Below are 22,487 nucleotides of genomic sequence, written 5' to 3' on the forward strand. Positions count from 1 at the left end.
GGAAATTGAATATTTGGAATGTTATTAAAACAATTCCTCAGGAGCTCCCGAGTGGCGCATCCAGTAAAGGCGCTCCATGTGGACGAGCCCTATAGCCTGGAGATCGCAGGTTCGAGTCCAGGCTATGTCACAGCTGACTGTGACCGGGAGTGCCCAGGGGGTGGCACACAATTGGCCGAGTGCTGCCTGGGTAAGGAGGGCTTAGGTCAGCAGGGGAATCCACGGCTCACTGCGCATCAGCGACCCCTGTGGCTGATAGGGTGCCTGTTGTTCTGCAGTGGAGCCTCCAGATCTGTGTTGTCCTCCGGCACTATAGGTCTGGTGGCCTCACTGTGGATCCATAATGCGAAACATGATAGATTGGCAGGAGCACGTTTCGGAGGACGCATGCTCCAGCCTCTGTTCCCCAAGTTGACAGGGGGTGGTTGTTAGCAGTGGGCTGAGGATACAGATAACAATTGGGCACGCTAAATTGGGGAGAAAACCGGGGTAAAAAAATTGGAGACGACTACATTTATTAAAAAAATAAATAAAAAACCCCCAATTCCTCAGCAAAACTTTAAACATAACAACACATCAACAATTTGTATCCAATATGCATGCATCTTGCATTTCAATATAAAAAAAATATGAATATGGATCTGTAAAAGGAGTGTAGGTGTCAGCTGTGAAGGAGTGACAGAGACAGAGGGATTGGAGTCAATATGCAGGTATAGGTGTCCAGTCTTTTAGTTTTGCTGCAAAAACAAAAACCATGCTGGTCAAACCAGGCACCACCACCGAGCTACCAATAATGGTATCACCTGGGGTGATACTTCAGCTAACACTGTTAAACTAATTAAATAGAAGGTTGCTGAGTTTGGCTGTGCACTAATCCCTCTGCAACGGCAGGCCCTGCTCCAGGAACGCTACTCTCTCTAAACACACCAATTCAAGCAAAATTATTAAGGGGCAATTCAACTGCTCGTCTTGAAGTCTAATCGTCCTAGCGGCTTTCAGCTTTGTAAACACAGCTCTCCAGCTTCAAATTGGCAAATCAACATATTTTTGGAGGGATTGGTTTTTAACATGACATTCAGCACTAAAATACCTTTCATTTAAAAACAATTTAAAAAACAGTACTTTAAGTCAAAAGATTGTTGTCTGCAGCTTTAAGTTTTGTGGTCACAATGTTTTTTCAATGAGTTCAGTCAATCCATTAACATGCTGCAGCATCTTCTTATGACCCTCAAGCGTATTCAGTGCCTCACGAAGTGATGGGGGAGTTAAAATTTATTCTTCAACATCTGATTGGACTTTAGATTGATGGTGGCCGGATTCAGGTGTTGAGCCAAAAGCTGCTGTTCCCAGTCATTCCCATAGGTTTCCTCTGTTGGAAAACTGTCAAAGTTCACGTACTCTGCAGTTGAGATCTGAACTCCAACATGCTCAATAAGCTGTTGCAGCCAAGTCTCATTTTCATTACTCCCTGAAGCTTCGGTTTTGATTATCATCTCACTGTCTGTCCCCATCCAGCTTTGGCAAAGCACTTTGTGATGGTGGACTCCTTCACCGGGGACCATGCTTGTTCAATCCAGCAGATAGCTTCCAGAACTGTGATGGACTTTGACAGCTCAGTTGCAGATGAACTGTTGTTAATCTTTGCTACCAAGTTGCTCATCAGATGCATACGGTAAAGCAACTTCACATTCTGAATAATGCCCTGCTCCAAAGGTTGTAAAAAGCTGGTAGTGTTTGGAGGCAGAAGCAGCATTTACACATTGCTAAGTTCCTCAGTGCAATGAGAGGTTGGACTGTCAAGCAGAAGTAAAATGTTATGTTTCTTTGTGTGCATCGTTTTGTTCAGCTCCTTGAGCCAGTCACAAAAAGTACAGTTGTCACCCAGGCTTTGTTATTGCCTGTCCAGGTGACAGGTAGTGTTGGTGGATCAATGTGTCTAAAACACAGAGGCTTTGCAGCTTTTCCTATAACAAGTGGCTTTAACTTCTCTCCAGTGCTGCAACAGAACAATACAGTTAGCCTTTCCTTTGCCTCCCTTACACTAGTCAATCTTTCTTCTATCAGGCAACAAACTGAACCAAAGGCAAGTTTCATCACAATTAAAAATATCACTAATGTCATAACCAGCACACCATTCAGCCAGTTTTGCTTTGAATTCAGACACACTCTCTAAATTTACTTTGAACGAATCACTGGAAAGCTTGCTGAATTTCACAGCATACTGTGATCGCCAACTCTCTAGCCATCCATTGGAAACCTTGAAATCTTCAATATTCAGATGGTTTGCAAATTCGAGTACTTTAGCCTGAAGTACTGGCCCCAAAAGTGGCATTTTTTTTTGCACAAGCCTGGTTAAACCATTCCCATAGAAAAATGTTCACTTGTTCAAACCTGCATGCTGGCTTTAGGCGTTTTCTGCTGGCATTCAGGTTTTCTTCAAGTTGCTTTAAGTAGGCATATTTTCTTTTCACAATGTCCGAAACAATTTGCCTTGCGATTTTGAATTGTTAACCTAGCTCTTTTTATGTTGGTTTTGGTAAACTTTCAGCTTCTCTGATTAGTGCACATTTTCTTTCGAAAGATAGCTCACTGTGTGATCGTTTAGCCATTTTATTTGCTTTTCAACAACTTCACAATTCAGAATGGCACCGGTGGGATAAGCAATGTCTTGCTTTTGTTTTTCTTAAATACTAAGTTATAAAACTAAAAAGAATATAACAAATCACATGACTGTACCAGAACTGCAGTCACATTTACATTGACTTGACAAACAAATCATGCAGGATTCCAAAAGCTCCAGATTGTAGAGAGAATCACACCATTCACTTCAATAGGGATTTGATCGGGACCCAAAAGATCATGCCCATTTATACAGAATGCTTATGTAGAAGGGCTTGATTAGACATGTTTATTTTACATGTCATTTTTAGACACATGGATGGAAAGGTACCTTGACAATTTTCTTTTAAACACAGAAGAGCTCTATCACTGTTGATCTGTTCTTGAAAACCTGGAAAACAAAGAAAACCATATTTTACATCCCCAGGCAATAGTATGACCACCACATAACAGAAGTCAATGTCATGAAATTGTAGGTAACCAGGCCTACAACCACAGAATGATAGAAAATGATAACACACTCATAACACAACTACAGTAACTTCTGGTTTGGACAGCCTGTCCAGATGTCAAAAACATTACGAACAAGAGGAGTTCTTGTTCATAATGTAAATTTACAGTATAATCGTAAATCTCGAAAAACTACTCACTTCTAAATCTTTTGTAGTTTTGGATTCATATGTTGTTTTTTTCTTTATGTGAACGAAAAGACACAAAAGCGCCCGTTTTCTCACTGGAAATAGTGATATTTTGAAATTTACCTGTCCTGGTCACAAAAGCAAAGTTTGTGGGGAATAACAGACATTTTCTGTACTTTTGAGGCATAAGCAATTAGGAAATAACACTTACTACCCAGGAACAAAAAAAAAAAAAAAAGTGTTACACGGTGTTATTATTAAAACTAGAAAATGCTCTGACAATTACTGCACAGGAAGCATTCAAGTTAACTAACGAAAGCACTTATGTTGTATAAGCATTAGGCGTCTGATTAAAAGTGTACCACGGTGTCCAAATATGCATATTCTAGCTCCAATGTGTTTAAATGTAAATGAAATGCAGAGGATGTCAAACTTACACATGTGAAAGTGTATCATTGTATTTCAGGCAGAAACAGTACATAACTAGACATCGCTTTTTCTTTTTCATTTTTATTTTATCCCTGACATTGTTTATTGTGAAGAAACTACAAAGTGGCAAATGACACATTTTCATAAAGTAATAGCATTACTGGAGTTTCCTTTTGTTTTAAGCTGCGCATGAAAGTGAAAAATAAAATCTTCAAAATATGTGGAAAAGGGGGTGTTGTACAAAGAAAAAAAAAACCATTTTGGTTTTCGTTTATTACTATCCTCATAACAGAAAATAGGATCACAACAAAACAAAATATTGATCACTATATGTAATATTTACTTTGCTAGTTTGGCCAGTGTCTGGAAAATGTGAAGCATTTCAGTGATGTGTGTTACTTGCAGCTGTATCCCCCAATTCTGACTCACTTCCCAAATCTGAAGCATCACTTTGTTGTTGTTGTTGTTGTATATGTTAATCCCACACATCGATTGCCATTTTAAGATACAGACGTGGATTTCTGGCTTCGAATTAATGTCCAGCGATGTTTGTAAAAATATTCAGATAGTTTTGCTGCAGTAAAATAACTACCGCTGTTCATATTGCACAAGCCTTCTCTCATTGCTCAACCAATGAGGCACTAAAACTAAGCAAATGGGCGGAGATTTGAGACGCATGCCAAAATGACAGCTCATCAGAATTAAAGTTTGGCCAATCAGCTGACTTGTTCCTGTATTAGGCTGCCAAAAAAGCTTGTTAGGGGAAGCAGATACACTGTATATAGTGGCAATCTTATAATCTTGCGTATCAGCAATTTCAGCTTTTGTAATGGACAGCTGACGCTTGACGGGCCAAAAGAAAGGCTCTCGCGGGCCACCTATTGAAGAACCGTGCAATAGAGGCAGATTTATGAAGGCTGTTTCATCAAAATGAATACTGTACATTTTTTGCACAATTACATAATGTATGCCTTTGTTGTTTAAAACTAGTAACATTATCTGATTTCTCACGAAAAAAAGCATTTTGGTGCAGACACTAAAAACTGAGTTGAAAAAGTGAGTGAGACTGACAGACATCTCATTATTTATGCATATAATTTATTAAGATTCTATCTTGACAGGTTGTGAGTGAGGAATTCTGCTGACACCACTGTGTACTATTATTATTCATAGTGTTTTTTGTAAACTTACCCCCAGCTGAATTGCACGCGGCTGTACCTTCTCCCCTTTGCTGCTGAAGAAACTCCATGGGGATTTTCTAAAACAAAAAAGTATTTTTATTTATTTTTTTAATAAGAAAGCCTGTTGTAAAAATTGGAAAGTTGTTATTTTTTCTAGCTAGATGCTATATTTCAAATAGTTTTCACATATAGAAATATTAGTAAAGATTCCCAGCTATAAAGGAATTATCAAGGTCAATAACTAGAACTTCAGTAAAATAAACTATTAGGCGAGACAGTGGAACGATACTAGTAATACTGCAAACAATATTTATAAAGATAACCATACTAAAGTCAATTACTAAAACATACCGATATATACAGTTTATCAAAATAGGTTAATCTACAAGCGGTAGATCTCAGCCTCATCACACAAATTTAATGCTAGTACTGCATCTCTAACATCTATTTATTAATACATTTTAACATGTTGGCCCTGCACACGAAATATTTACACATATGTATATAATACATATGCAGCTGGCTCTGAGCTAATAGATATATATATATATCATATATATATATATATATCTATATTATATATATCATTAAGGGAAGAAGGCAAGGACGAGTGGGTCTTCCAGGATGACAATGCCCCCATCCACAGAGCACATGTGGTCGCCCAATGGTTTGATGAGCATGACACTGATGTTATCCATATGTCATGGCCTTCTCAGTCACCAGATCTGAACCCAATTGAGAATTTATGGGATATTCTGGAACCATCAACCAGAAGTGAGCTGACTGGCTTTCTCTCTGCCACATTCCTCCTGCAACTGGAAGATCAACCAGAATATACTATATATAGATATATATAAATTCTCTCAATATTTATTAGGGGTGATGGAGTGTACATTCCAGAACAAAATTGGTCAGCCGTGGGGCTGTGGCTGTAATGAATGCACACTCCATCTGGGTAACGGTTGTGGTGATGGTTTCAAAGAAAACTAAAATAATAAAATGTGAAGACAACATAAACTAACTGGGTAGTAAACAAACAGTGAAATAATTTAATGTGTTTAAAAGTAAATTACAGTTAATAAATTAATGTAAATGGGTTCCCAAGAATTGATGTATTAGGTTAAATCACAGACTTGGGTTTATGTTATGTTTTGTTGAAAATAAGGTATTCTGTTAGAAAGGATAAATGAAGGCTTTAAGACCCTGGGGAGCATACCTATGTCAGGAGTGATCATCAATTGGTCTTAATTGTTTAATTATCTAATTGTCTAGCAGTTAAAGCTGTTAAAGTTGAGATGGTAGGGGGAAGGGAGAAGAAAGAGAAGAGACCAAACACTGAGGTAACAGAGGACTTTAAAACTGAATGGATAGTTTGTTTCAGGGTAAGCAGAATTAGCGTGCCCTTGTTTAGTTTGGTGGGAAAAATAAGTGTTTAGTTTAGGACCCAAGAAAGGGTTAGGTTTTGTTTGTTTATTTGATTTTGTTTTTCTAAAATAAATACAACCCACGGAGGGTAACTGTAATACTGTTGTCAGTGTCTGTTATTTAAAAACACCTGGTAGTGTGTGGAAGACTATACTATACAGTCATAGAGTGCAACCAGAAGCAAGAATTTGTCACTAAATATATATTTCTATGAGTGTCACATACTTGTGTACCATAAAAATTATTTATTGTGACAGTTCTAAATTGTCAATCCCTCACGACCAAGTCTGGCTGACTTCACTACTTTGCAATGATAGCAAACTACAGTGATCTGTAACTAACAAACATTTAAGCTAGATCTACTTACTATTTGTATAGAAGCATGGATATCGTGAGTAACACAACACTTTTCGTGCTTAAATTTTTACCTGCTCTAAAATTAAAAACATGTTTTACCGACCGTATGCCATTATATTTTAGTGTCTCTTATGATAAATGAAATGGAACTTGTTTGAGCAAATTATAGAATATAGTTGTATACCAAATGTGACAACTCCACCACAAACTGTGTGGTCTATATTATTGGTAAGGCCAGAGGGTAAAAGGGTTAATTCTCAGCAGCAGCTGAAGCTACATGCTAGCCCCCCTGACCGAGATGCCTAAATATAAAATTAAATTATGCATAATAGGGCTGCTACGATTAAATCCAAAAATCTATTCCATTCCTCATTACATACATTGAGATAAATACTGGGTAATTGATTAAATAATTACATTTTTGTAATGCACATACAGTGCCTATAAAAAGTCTACACACCTTGAACTTTTTTTTAAATTGTGTTGTCAGTGCCTCAGAGTTTCATGCATTTAAATAAGGATTTTTTCCACTTATCTACACACCATAATCCACACTGTTAAGAGGAAAAAAGTTTTTATTGAGAAAAAGATTATATATCAAAAATAAAAAACTGAAAGATCATGATTGGATAAGTCTCCACCCCTCTGAGTTAATACTTGGTGGAAGCACCTTTTGCAGCAATTACAGCTGTGAGTCTGTTGGGATAGGTCTCTACCAACATTGCACACCTAGATTGGCAATATTTGACCATTCTTTACAAAACTGTTCAAGCTCTGTCAAGTACCTTGGGGAGCATTGATGGACAGCAATCTTCAAGTCATGCCACAAATTTTCAATTGGACTTGGACTCTGTGCTCTGACTGGGCCACTCAAGGACATTTACCTTTTTGTTCCTTATCCACTACAGTGTAGCTTTGCTGTGTGCTTTGGATTGTTGTCATGCTGAAAGGTGAACGTCCGTCCCAGTTTCAGCTTCTTTGCAGAGGGCAGCAGGTTTTCCTCAAGGACTTCTCTGTACTTTGCTCTATTCATTTTCCCTTCTAATCTGACAAGTGCCCCAGTCCCTGCTGATGAGAAACATCCCCATAATATGATGCTGCCACCACCATGCTTCACAGTAGGGATGGTGTTCTTTGGGTGATGCGCTGTGTTAGGTTTGTGCCAAACATAACGCATTGAATTTAGGCCAAAAAGTTCCATTTTAGTTTCGTCAGACCACTAAACTTTTTGCCACATGGCTACAGAATCTCCCGAGTTGTTCTGCATACTTCAAATGGGATTCAAGGTGGTCAGGCCAGATTTGTGAAGTGCTTGGGATATTGTTGTCACATGCACACTTTGACCAGTCTTGGCCATAAAAGTCTGTAGCTCTTTCAAAGTTGCCAATGACCTCTTGGTAGCCTCTCTGATCAGTCTCCTTCTTGCTCGGTCATCGAGTTTGGAGGGACGGCCTGATCTAGGCAGGGCCTTGGTGGTGCCATACACCTTCCACTTCTTAATAATCATCTTGACTGTGCTCCAAGGGATATTCAAGGCCTTTGATATTTTTTTTATATCCATCCCGATCTGTGCCTTTCAACAACTTTGTCCTGGAGTTCTTCTGAAAGAGCCTTGGTGCTCATGGTTGAGTCTTTGCTTTGAAATGCACTACCGAGCAGAGGGAACCTACAGGAACTGCTGAATTTAAACTGAAACCATGCAAATCACTACAATTTATCACCAGTGGAGGACACGTAACTTGGTCTTTATGATTTTGAGGGTGATTGGTTACACCTGAGCTAATTTAGTATTGCTATTACAAAGCGGGGTGGACACTTACCCAACAAAGCTATTTCAATTTTTATTTTTAACTAATTTTCTACAAATTTCTAGAATATTTTTTTCACTTGGAAGTTGTGGGGTAGGATGTGTAGCTCAATGAAACAAAAAACTATTTTAATGAATTTTAATTCCAGGCTATAAGGCAAAAACAAGAACATTTTAAAAAGGGGTGTATACTTTCTATAGGCACTGTAGTTAATAACATTATTTAAGTTTTCAAGGAAATGGCATCGAATGCCTTGCTATTTTTAGTATTTCTGCCAAAGACAAGCAGTGGAAGTGTTCTTCTCCTGCGTAAGTTAACTAGCATCAGATTTGTTATCCCCATCCTGACTACCAGCGAATCAATTTTGAAAATGATTCGCTGGTAGTCAGGATGTAAACAAACAGTGCGCCGCCTTGGATCCACAGCAGGTCGACAAATTTGTATTCTTGGCAAACAACATGTAAATAAATTGTGCACAATACAGAAAACTATAATTTGCGCTTGTTAGTTTCAAAATGAACTGTTAAACCTGGGAATAAAACTTTTTTTTATGGGTTTTTTTCAAACCGAGTTCTGTGTTCCGTCTGAGTTGACCAATTGATGATCACATGCAGTCGATGCAAGTACAATTCGGTGGCACCCACAGCTGATAAAAGTTTTTAAGCCGGTACTCCTGCAGTACCACGCAGAAAGCTAAATTTCAGTTAATTACCCCTCGCATTCCATTGCAAAAGCTTTTACTGAACAGCACAGCAATGATATTAAAATAATCACGTCGGTGGGAAAATTTCTGCGGGTGGTAATTCATCAATATTTTTTCAAACAATTATATATTTTGTGTGCCCAATTAAATTGATTGCCCAAATGCATAACCACTGCTGTTTTTGTGATTAGTCCATTGTTAATGAAATGATTTCTAGTGGAGAAGTATACTAAACATGGCAGAGATAGCAGTTTAGCCTGTAGTTATGAAGCACCACAGGCCTGACTACTCTGATTAAGCATCGTAGGCCTGTACTTATGGAAGCACCACAGGACTAATATATATATATATATATATATATATATCATATATATATAATATATATATATATATAGATATATATAGTAATACGGCAGGGAAGGGGGTTACAAAAACATGTGCGAATACACTTGTGTTTAATTGTTTAATTTATTCTTTAATTATCACCTGCACCTGGGAACTATTGTGTGAATTAGTGCCAGGTGCGGGGTTTAAAAGGGTACATCCAGTTTTGTTAGGGGCTTTTGAGTAGTATAAAGCAGAAGGAATGCTCTGTTTCGTGCAGTCAGAAGTAAAGTACAGTACTGTGTTAAACCTGTGATTTGCTTGGTGCTAAATACGTTTTCTGACCAGGGCTTGTCCGTTGTTGACTTAGCTGTCCTGCGTGTGTTAGTAGTCGGGGACCTGTTAAATGTATAGTCAGAGCTCTAAAACTGAGTTAGGTTTTGTTTGTGTTTGTTTATTTTTAATTCTGTGTTATTAAAAAGTGCGCGTAAGAGCTACAAAATTCCATTTCCATGTCCTGGGTCCTCTCAAAGGGGCAACGAACGACTGCGAGTTGCAGCTATATATATATATATATATATATATATATATATATATATATAGATATATATATATATATATATATATATATATATATAAATAATTACACACACACACAGCCTCCACTGATGGTCGTCTGCTGACCCTTTAAAAATGCACACAGAAATGGAGTTTAGAGCGCGGATGTGCTATTTTTTAATAAACAAAAATAAACAAACAAAATAAACACTTAAATTCCTTTGGAGCACTGACTACACTTTTCAGGAACGTTGTCTAAATAAGCCAGACAGCTAAGCTGTTTACCGGTTAAAAACACAGAGTTACCCTTTAGTGACGGCTCGGCAGCAGGGTACACCTCCTGCTTCCTTCTACTCAGCCATCCCGTGCAGACTGACTGCACCTCTTAAATACCCCGCAGCCTTTCATGGAAGACTTGCGGCCAAAAAGCCATACCTCCGACGTGGAAACAAGGCCAAGCGACTCAACTATGCACGAAAACACAGGAACTGGGGTGCAGAAAAATGGCAGCAGGTATTCTGGACTGACGAGTCAAATATATGGCTGTAGCAGAAGGCAGTTTGTTCGCCGAAGGGCTGGAGAACGGTACAAGAATGAGTGTCTGCAGGCAACAGTGAAGCATGGTGGAGGTTCCTTGCAAGTTTAGGGTTGCATTTCTGCAAATGGAGTTGGCGATTTGGTCAGAATTAATGGTCTCCTCAATGCTGAGAAGTACAGGCAGATACTTATCCATCATGCAATACCATCAGGGAAGCATCTGATTGGCCCCAAATGTATTCTGCAGCATGACAACGACCCCAAACATACAGCAAGAGTCATTAAGAACTATCTTCAGCGTAAAGAAGAACAAGGAGTCCTGGAAGTGATGGTATGGCCCCCACAGAGCCCTGATCTCAACATCATCGAGTCCGTCTGGGATTACATGAAGAGAGGGAAGCAACCGAGGCTGCCTAAATCTACAGAAGAACTGTGGTTAGTTCTCCAAGATGTTTGGGGCAACCTACCTTCCGAGTTCCTTCAAAAACTCTGTGCAAGTGTACCTAGAAGAATTGATGCTGTTTTGAAGGCAAAGGGTGATCACACCAAATATTGATTTGATGTAGATTTTTCTTCTGTTCACTCACTTTGCATTTTGTTAATTGATAAATATAAACTATTAGCATGTCTATTTTTGAAAGCATTCTTACTTTACAGCATTTTTTCACACCTGCCTAAAACTTTTGCACAGTACTGTATATATATACACACACACACACACATATATATATATATATATATAGGCAGTCCTCGCACTTGCGACACAATTGGTTCCTGAAAGTCGCGATGTAATTCGAAGCACATTTTCCCATAGGAACAATGTTATAAATTGGGGTTACGTTCCTGACTCTTCAGCCAGATATTATAGTTTTACAAAAATGACCCTTAATATTGTGCTCATGCAAATATTTATTTAACTATTTACACTCAGTCCAGTGATTACGTGCATATTACTCACATACCTACCTGGCTTGTTTAAAAGTACAGACTCAGGGCTTTCCAATGACGTATTCAGTGTGTGTATGTGGTAATCCTTACAGGAAATACGATCGCCTGAAGTTAAGCCCCTCATCATGTGACAGAGTTCACAGCTCAGGTTTCGTTTTGAGTCCATCGCTCTTATCAGTCATTGTTAACGGCAAAAAAAAAAAAAAGTGCTAGACTAAGTCAGGGCGACCACGACAGGTACTGCAGTTCGGACACCGAGCATGCGCACATGATGGATGGCTCAGGTCTCGCCGTTTCGTAAATGCTGTATCGATGTCGTAAAGTCGAAGCAGGGTAATAAAGTGGGTTGTGTATATATATATATATATATATATATATATATATATATATATATATATATATATATATATATATATATATATATATTCTATTCTATAACCATTCTCACCATATATCACACACACACGCAGAACATTATGGTTCTCATCTATTACATTCCACATAACAGAAGTCGCATAATCTTGTGTTTTTATACCTTTTGCCTGTCCAACTTGTAAAATAGAGATCTCGAGCTGCTGTACTGATCCGTTTTTTTTTTTTTTTTTATATACAGTGCTATAGAAAGTATACCCCCCATTTCAAAATGCTCACCTTTTAGTTGCCTTATATCCTGGAATTAGAATGCATACATTTCTACCCCCGCCCCCCCCCCCTACACCCTTCCCCATTTCTCTAACATCCTCAACCCCAAACCTCCTACACATCCTACCCCACAACCTCCAAGTGAAAAATATTCTAGAAATCTGTAGAAAATTTATTAAAAATAAAAACTGAAATAGCTTGGTTGGAGAAGTGTCCACCCCCCTTATAACAGCAATCCTAAATTAGCTCAGGTGTCACCTTTAAAATCACACGCCAAGTTAAGTGGCCTCCATCGGTGTTAAATTGTAGTAAATAGGATAAATTCAGCAGTTCCTGTAGTTCCTCTCCTGGGTAATGCATTTCACAGCAAAGACTGAGCATGAAAAAGACCCTTGAGCAAGCAAGGGACTCACATGAGCACTAAGGTGCTTTCGAAAACACTGGGACAAAGTTGCTGAAAGGCACAGATCATGGAATGGGTATAAAAAAATATCAAAGGCCTTGAATATCCCTTGGAGCACGGTCAAGATGATTATTAAGAAGTGGAAGGTGTAAGGCACCACCAAGACCCTGCCTAGATCAGGCCGTCCCTCCAAACTGGCTGACCGAACAAGGAGGAGATTGATCAGAGAGGCTACCAAGAGGCCAATGGCAACTTTGCAAGAGCTATAGGCTTTTATGGCAGAGACTGGTCAAAGTGTGCATGTGACAACAATATCCCAAGTACTCCACAAATCTGGCCTGTATGGTAGGGTGGCAAAAAGGAAGCCATTACTCAAGAAAGCCCACCTTGTATCCCGTTTGAAGTATGCTGAAAAACACAGATTCTGTAACCATGTGGCAAAAAGTTTTGTGGTCTGACAAAACTAAAATGGAACTTTTTGGCCTAAATGCAAAGCGTTCTGTTTGGTGCAAACCCAACACAGCACATCACCCAAAGAACATCATCCCTACTATGAAGCGGTGGTGGCAGCATCATGTTGAAGGGAATGGAGCAAAGTATAAGAAGTCCTTGAGGAAAACCTGCTGCCCTCTGCAAGAAAGCTGAAACTGGGACGGTAGTTCACCTTTCAGCATGACAATGACCCAAAGCACACAGCCAAAGCTACACTGTAGTGGCTAAGGCAGAAAAAGGCAAATGTCCTTGAGTGGCCCAGTCAAAGCTCGAACCTAAATCCAATTTAAAATTTCCGGCATGACTTTAAGATTGCTATCCATCAACGCTCCCCAAGGAACTTGGCAGAGCTTTAACAGTTTTGTAAAGAAGAATGGTCAAATATTGCCAAATCTAGGTGTGCAAAGTTGGTAGAGACCTATCCCAACAGACTCACAGCTGTAATTGTTGCCAATTATGATATTTCAGTTTTGTATTTAATACATAATTTTTTCCCCTCCAATAAAAACTTTATTCATGAAAATGGGCCAATGTGCTAACCCTAATCACGCCGCCGCCTCCCCCCCCCTTCCCCCCTCCCCCCCTTCCCCCCTCCTCCCACCTCAATAACAGTGTAATTGAACTGATCCGAACTTTCCGCCACATGTCATATTTGTTATACAGTCATAATTGGAGACTACAGTACGAACCAAAGTGCTGTTGGAAAATCTTTACAATTTGTGTTTCTACAACTAACCAACCAACCCCTTATAGAAAAAACATATTTTTATACTATATGGTAGAAAAGTCATGATTCCTTATATTTAGGGATATATATAAAAATGGATATATTTTTACCCGGGGAAAAATAAATATATTTGTCTATAATCCATATATTTATTTTATATGTTGAAAATATGGTGCACCATATATTTTCATTAGTCTGTAATCCACATAAAATAAATATGGATTACAGACTAGAATACATTTAAAATATATTGCATGTATTTTAAATATATAAAAAGGGGCCATTTTCTATATATGGAAAATATAAGGAGCATATTTTTCTAACATATACTAAAATATGTTTGTTCCATAAGGGACTGCACCAATAAGCCAAAAGGAAAGTACTGAAATCCATAATGATAGAAGAAAGAATTTATGAAAAAAAAATTAAGACAAAATGGCTTCATTACAACGGCGAAACAAATGTCATGTTCTGCATTGTTTGCAGTCAGTTTCCCCAGACTTGCAGATAAAACAACTATTTTTCTGTTGGGAATTCAACATTTTGTTTACATCATATTCAGTCCCACAGTAAAAGTTGGCAAGATATCAGGTGTCAGTCTGCTGTGACTGCAGCAAAAAAATCTACAATTGCACTGAAGGATACCCAGATATGCTACAAACAGAGCTATAATAAAATCATAAATAACAGATACAGTACGTATTCACTTACATATTACAAAAATAAAACCCATAATGTACTAACTTTTACTAGTTCGTCACCACCCAACTAACAAACAAGCAAAAAAACAAAACAAAAATAAGTTTGATTTTCAAACCTTTATTTTAACACTAGAAGTGCCGAAATTTCAAACTACCTACAAACGCCGTAACTGGTCATTTTCACCTGTAGCGTTTTAAATAGCTATGATATGATAATGTACACTCTGTGATGAATTGTACCTGGTGATGAGCTGCTCGGGATGAATTGTTCATGATAAATTGTTCATGAAAGATTGTCAGACCCTATCAAACAGTTAAATACATCAATATTCTACAGTAGCAGCACTCTGTTAATATCATAACTTTTCACTTCCCATGCCTTTGTTTCTTCAGGTACTTTTTTTGGATCATTTTATTTTATTTATTTTAAGACTCCCACCCATAATCAAAGCCTTCGTTATAACTGTGTTGTTACAGGGACTAAATAAACGGTTTAAAACATTCCATCACATTTCTTGTCTCAAACCTGTTTCTGACTTGCATGCCTTGTTCTCTGTGAACTGGTCCCTGAAGGCTGCAGTCCTCTATTTATTGGAAGGTGTTTTCCACTCAGTCGGCTCCTCTTCTGAACAAGGCAGCCTGCTTACTGGCACTGCACCTTAAACCTTCAACCTCTCTGGGGATCTCTACACTTCCTGAATTGTTCTCTACAATATAACAGGACGTCTGTGTTTAAAGACAACACTATTGCCATTGAGACAAATGGGCCACCAGATTCACTATTTAACATTCTCTCTGGAATCTATTAGAGAGAATATCATGGAATTTGCTTATTACAGCCCACTCGTGATAAGATAATTTAATTTGAAAGCATTTGCTTCTCATGGATTGTGAGACAGAAGCAATGACTCCAAGTCATCTTTGATTCCTACAAGCACATCTACAAGTTGCGTCTGCATGCACCCGTACTGAATAAAAATAGGACCAAACACAGCAAACTTTCTCAGATAATTTCCAAAGATAACAAGAGCATTCTGGTAATCTGCTTGATCTTGACAGTTCCACAAACCAGGCTGAGATTATGGGGAAGTTCTTTAAAAGAAAGAGTCCACGGGTAATTTTTGCGGCATTTTAAGCTGAGCGTAGGAGGATTCCTTTTAACACAGTACTGTGTAGCCCTGTAATACCGTACTGTAATTCCTCAGTGCACTGAGGCGTTCAAAATAGGTTATTATAGTCTTTACAAGAAAGAAGGATCTAGATATGTATACTGCACAGTTAAATATTGAGTGGCTTCTTTAAAGCATCACAGAGCTTGCAACCACCACTATACAGGATCTCAAGTTCAGGGCAACTGCAGTATATCCATGCCTTTCAGTTTCCGGAAAGATATTCATAAATTGTTAATGCCTTTTGAGTCTTGATTAGACTAGAATTTTGTTTGTTTCAGAATCCAACTGATAATGGAGTTAACGAAGGGGACAGAAGAATTTTCTCTGATTCTGAATATTATCAATCCATTCTGTCTGTAATGCATCAAAGTGCTGTATCATCTTTCAATAAAAGCCTTTATCTTCCCAGTTCCTTCTCCTAACATCTCAGCCAACAAGTACTTCCTTTCTTCCCTCTTTAAACTATAAAGCCCATGTATTAAACAATTAAACAATTTTGATTTCAGGGACTTTGTGAAAATTGCTTAATAATGTCCTTTACAGCGAGTTACTTGAAAATTTACCAAAAAGTTGCTGCTGTTACATGAGATTAAAACAATACCAGTCACCATCTGTTAATTATACAATCACAAATTAACTGTAGAACATATACTGACTTCCAAAGCACAGTATCACATATAGCCATAGCCAAAAACTTTTGTTGACCTAGTTGGAAAATTATTTAGATGTTTAGGCATAATTACAGCACATTGTAAATTGCAAAAGCTAACTTTAGAAGATACCAACTTAAAAAAACGGTATTGTAAAAAAAGAAAAGAATCACTGAACTAAGCAGCACTGCCCATGCAGGATTAAAAAGCTGCAATAAATTGATTTATTACGCTCATATCTTTTTCAAAATTGCCACTTCACTTTCTGTACATCACTCGGTTATTTGTGTAAAGGTTCTGAATCTGCCAAATGGGAAGCATTCTGAATAAATGACATTTGCATAAAAAAAGGGTTATTATTGTAAGCTGTGTTGTTAGCTCCCGTCAAGCCCAAAGAACAATGAAACTGTCAGGTGACATTGGACATTGCCAAAATTAATAGTTGATGAATAAAATACTGTATTGAAGCAACAAGGAAATTTAAATTGCACTGAAATATTACCAAAAACGCAAAAGAATGACTAAACAATGCATTTTAAGCATTGTACAGGGTACCATCAAAACAGGGTCACAGTTGGTTCTGATGCAACAATCAATTGTACTGCTATTCCATTAATCACTTACCCCTCTCATGCATATAGGTCCCTGAAGTGGACAGCTACATTGAAGTTTCTTCCTCCTACAGAATCATAGTTTTAAAACCTCAAATGCATCTACCTATCTTAGTAAGGTTGCAGTCTGCTGGTAAAGAAACAAAATTACAACTCCATGAAAACTAAAGTGGCATGGCACAGAAAAGTTCTGCGACGTTGAGCATATCAGTAAATAAATATATTTTACAAGAAGAGACCACTGCAGGTTTAAAAAAAAAAAAAAAAAACTATATTCAATAAAAATTATGTTCAGGGAATAATTTGGTATAAAAGAATGCTTGGATACTCTTGGATTTTTTTCATGATAGTCATAAAACCAAATGTCCACTTCAGTGGACGTCATGCACATGAACCATTAGTAACGTTCTGTTTTTACTGATACTGCCAAATATCTTAGTAATATCAGATCACAGGCCTATATATTACAGTTGTATCTCTGATATTACTGCAATTAAGTTTAATTTCAACATTTCTTGAGCAGAATATTGATTTTCATCTACTTTTAACTTATATTTGATAATTAACCCGCCTGAACAGACACAGTTGATGTGTTTATTGATGTAGTCAAATAAGCACACGTGTGAACATTCAGTTACATATATTTTTTATTACTATTATTATTATTATTATTATTATTATTATTATTATTATTATTATTATTATAATACTATTATTGTTGTTGCTGTGTTTATTATTATTATTATTCCACCAAAAGTTTGTCGCAGAGTCTTGAAAACGCATACGTAAGTAGATGCCTATGTGTGGACAACCAGACTGGCGTCCCAGAGTGGAAAAAGGCTAGATCTCGTGAAAATATTGGACAATTTTCAAAACTCGTTGACAAAAACGACTTAAGATAGAGATCTGACAATGTCTGCAGATAGTGCACTACCTATAAAAAAAAAACATTGAAACAAAATCAATTGGACGGTTGGTTTGCCTACTGTGTTGGATTTGAGTAAAATATTCAAAGATCTTGTCTGAAACCGCAATGTTGATCGGCACCAAAACTGTCACGTTTGCTCAGGACAATGTCATTTCTAAGTTTTGTAAAATCCCCGCTTTTTTGTTAAAAAATATAGATGCAGCGAGCAAAATAACAATTTCACGAGTGCTATATTTACATATATTAAAGTTTAAATCCACAGTATGGTAGTAGAGGGTAATGTGAAGTACTGTCGATTTTAAAATGGCGTGTTTTGTTCACATGGTTTGGCGGCTATATTGATAATTGAAAAACAACTTTTATGACCCATAACAAGAACACTGTTGCCTGTATGCTCTTCAATGTTGGCACAGTTGTGTGGCCCATAATAAAGTAATAACCACTAAAATCGAAAGCAGACTGGTCACATGGTTTGGTGGCCATATTGGAATCAACGTTTAAATTTTTAACTCCTAGGGCGTGCCGATGGGGTTGTACTTATAATGGAACAAGTATAAAGACATATGTGCTCTATGAAAAATGTCTTCAGCTGACTTAAACTTCAGCGTAAGATTATGCTCTGTACACGATACTAATTAATTAGCCCATTAACTAATTATAGGAAACGTAGAGAGCTGTATTAGGGATTATTTGTGATGACTGAACCATGTTTTCTTGGAAGCCTTTATCGTTGCTGGCAACTAGTTATTTTTCCACCAAAAGTTTGTCGCAGAGTCATGAAAATGCATACGTAAGTAAATGCCTATGTGTGGACAACCAGACTGGCGTCCCCATGTGGAAAAAATCCACAGTTTGGCCACTAGGTTACATCTTGTGAAAATATTGAACAATTTTCAAAACTCTTGTCGACAAAAACGACTTAAGATGGAGATCTGACAATGTCAGCACATAGAGCACGAATGGCCTATAAAAAGAAAATGTTGAAAGAAAATCAATTGGACGGTTGGTTTGCTTGCCGCACTGGATTTGCGCAAAATATTCAAAGCTCTTCTTGTCTGAAACTGCAATGTTGATCGGTACCCAAATTGTTACTTTTGCTCAGGACAATGTCGTTTCTAAGTTTTGTAAAATCCCTGCTTTTTCGTTAAAAAACATGGATGCAGTGAGCAAAATAACAATTTCACACGAGTGCTATATTTACATATATTAAAGTATAAATCCATACTAGAATACACTAGAGACGTGAAACTGAGTAAGATAGTAGAGGGTAATGTGAAGTACTGTCGATTTCAAAATGGCGTGTTTTGATCAAATGCTTTTGCGGCCATACTGATAATTGAACAACGACTTTTATGACCCATAACAAGAACAATGTTGCATGTATGCAACCACTAAAATCGAAAGCAGACTGGTCACATTGATTGGCAGTCATATTGGAATTAACATTTCAATTTTAACTCCTAGGGCGTGCCGATGGGGTCATAGTTATAATGGAACACATATAGGAAAAATGTCATCACCCGTGACCTCTGACCTCTCCAAAAGGTCAAGCTAAAACTGGCTCCTTGCGCTTGAGGGATCACACATAGAATCATGGCTCATATGGAACACATATAGGAAGTCATACATGCTCTATAAAAAAAAAGTCATTACTCATGACATATGACCGCTGCTAAGATTTAAAACCCAAAAATTGGCCTATAGCTCTTCATCTATATCTAACACAGATTAATGCACTTAAACTTCAGTGTAAGATTATGCTCTGTACACGATACAACTTAAATAGCCCATTAACTAATTATAGGAAACGTATTATTAGTGAAGCTGTATTAGTGATTATTTGTGATGATTGAACTATGTTTTCTTGGAAGCCTTTATAGTTGCTAGCAACTCCAGTTATTAGAACACACACCAATAAAATGTGTTTTCTCGATTGTGGATCACCTTCCATCAGACCTTCCAAGTAACAGTAACAGTGACAATGACTGCGACTGGCTGCCAGACTTGCAGGGACAAAGCTCTAGTAACACCAACATGACCAGGGTATCTATGCAACAGGCACATGGGAGGACAATCTAAGCTGAAGAGTGAGAAACAACTAAAGGAAGAAGGTAGAGGTTCAGTATTAGTTGTTACTAATAGTGCCAACATCATCATTATACGATGGCTGGACAGTTCTGCGATACATGTTGCATCATGCTGTGCAGGCACGGAACCAAAGGATTCTGCTCTGAGGTGGAGCAAGAAAAATAGGAAATTATCCTGTTCCCTCAACCATTTGTTGTCAAGCTGTACAACACACATGTGGGGGGGGGATCTTACAGATCAGTGTGAGGCAATGTATCCACAGAGACATAGAAATAGGCATTGGTACATTAGAGTTTTCTTTCACTTGATGGAATCTGTGTAAATACATGGTTACTGTACAGAATGTCAGGATTTAGTGACAAGGGCCAACTACAGTTCAAGGCATCCATAGCCCGAGCACTGATCAAAGGGCAGTAGCAAAGGCACCCCCTGCAATCAGGATCAGCGTGGGAGGTCACTGGCCAGGTTAACTATTGAAAAAAAATGCCAACAAGTGCCATGAAGCTACTTGCACACGAAAACAAAGTATATCTGCATGAAGTGCCAGGAGCCATTGTGTCCAGGTTGCTTTGCAAACTTTCACAACAAGCACTAACATCCACAAAATTCAGTTTACATGTAAATATTAAAACAGAGCATATAAAGGTACATTGCACTAAATGGAGCTACAATTAGCTGTGCCAAGAGCATGGAGTAATAATTTATTTCCATAATGCATGCTTTCCACTAAAATGGACACTTCTTTAATTTTGTCATTTAAAAAAAAAAAAAAAATCCTATTTTACTATTAATCTAAAAATACTAAAAATCCTATTACCTAAAGGGAAATAAAATATATTTGAAAAAAATGTTGCTTGATACATTCATGATTCATGCATGAGAGGGTTAAGGACCCTCCATTACAGAATAAAATAACTAAAAATTAAAATAACTAAAAATTCATCCTATATTATTCCTTAACCCATACACAAAAATACTTACTAACAATAAAAATAAATAAATAAATAAAAATTAAAAAAAAGCAAAAAAAAAAATGTTTCTTTATTTTCAGCACCTTAAATAGTATTAAAGTAAATCAAGCCTGGGCACCGACATTTAGTACCACTCTCACTGCTTATAAATACAAGTTCTACTTTCTCTCCTAAAATGTCCTCCGCACTTATGGAAATTAACTAAAAGCAATTCTCTTGAAAATCTTTCCACAAATCAAACCACCACACCAACTGACATTCATCATACATTATCTGAAAGGTGGGTGGCCCTTGTTTTCTTCGCTCATTCCATTAACTGTGCTTTTATACCATTTAACTATCTGACCTTCTTTGCCAACTTTGGATTTCCTTCTTGAGCCTCTGAAAGCTTCCTCTTGTAGTGGCTTACTTTCATAGTTTCCTTTTTCTTGTCGTACATCATTTTTTTTAGTCTGTTCTTGATAATTAACTGCTTGCTCCTCAATTTTTTTCTCACATTCCATTTTTTGTTCCTCTTTCTCAAGGATCACTCTGTTTGCTTCAGCTTTTTTGCAAGACACAATTTTTTGGTTTCTATGCCTTTGCCTTTTATTTACATTTCTAACATTTGCTTTTGTTTGTTACTTTGTATACTTAGTGGGTTCCTTAATTTCAGCATTTGCTTTAGATAGTTCTGATCTATTTTCTTCCTTTTCCTTGTGCAAGGTTTGTTATTGGCCTTTTAAAACCTTACATTGTGCAGACAACTCACCAACTTGCTTCTTGCCAATTACTTGAAGTTACTTATCAAATGTTACAGCTAACTTGAACTATGCAACTGTTCAAGACTTGAAAACAAGTAAAAAGGTCTAATTAAGCACATTATTAGTTCAATTAAGGGTCTAGTTAAGAAATTGAGAACTCTGTTGGAATGAAAACCAGCAGCCACAGGGGGTCCCCTGGACTGAGTTTGAGAAGCCCTGATCTATTCCCAATTCTCTGCCAGAAACTTTGAGCATCCTGCTCTCTCTCTCTCAGCAGCACTGGTGCTGCCCATCATAGCAGCTGATACTCTATTTCCACAGTAAAAGGAGATCAAATAGAAATATGAAACAGGTACCTCCTGTCCAACCTAAAGTCCACACAATTGTCTATCCCCAAGCCCTTCTTTACACCGCCTTTCTAATTAGTATGGGCACACTGCATTACATAATCACATAGGATTTGCTGAATCACTTTTTTTTCAGAACACACTGTCAAAATGCAATAGTTTATTGACAAATTAAATGTACCCTTTGTTAGGACGTTTGATCAAATTCATTTAAAGAAAAAAAGCTAACAAGATTATCAATCAATGGCGGTCCTGCGAAGAGGATAATAATGTAGATGTCACTGGCTGTTTCAGTTTGACCTGAGCTGATCTGCACAAGGATATATTTCTACAACCTCAGCAGTTTTTTCTCCTCTTTTTCTATACTGTCAGCAAACTAACATTAGGCTGTTGTGTATTTAACAAGTCCAAATGCTGGCTGTGCTAATAAACATGAGAAATGTCAGTTAACTGTTATTCTACCAAGGCATTAATGTATGGCGCAC

At 37.5% G+C, this 22,487-nt stretch overlaps 1 long non-coding RNA gene across 1 annotated transcript in view; it reads right to left on the bottom strand.

Moving 5' to 3' along the window:
• Positions 1-22,487, bottom strand: part of LOC121322478 — a 36,647-nt gene that overhangs the window by 13,477 nt on the left and 683 nt on the right. The window contains exons 2-3 of the long non-coding RNA XR_005951037.1: positions 4,878-4,944; positions 2,951-3,010 (exon numbers count right to left, since the gene is read on the bottom strand). This is a non-coding gene — a long non-coding RNA (uncharacterized LOC121322478). The remainder of the gene's footprint in view (positions 1-2,950; positions 3,011-4,877; positions 4,945-22,487) is intronic.

The sequence above is a fragment of the Polyodon spathula genome, chromosome 10, assembly GCF_017654505.1.
Source record: "Polyodon spathula isolate WHYD16114869_AA chromosome 10, ASM1765450v1, whole genome shotgun sequence".
NCBI lineage: Eukaryota > Metazoa > Chordata > Actinopteri > Acipenseriformes > Polyodontidae > Polyodon > Polyodon spathula.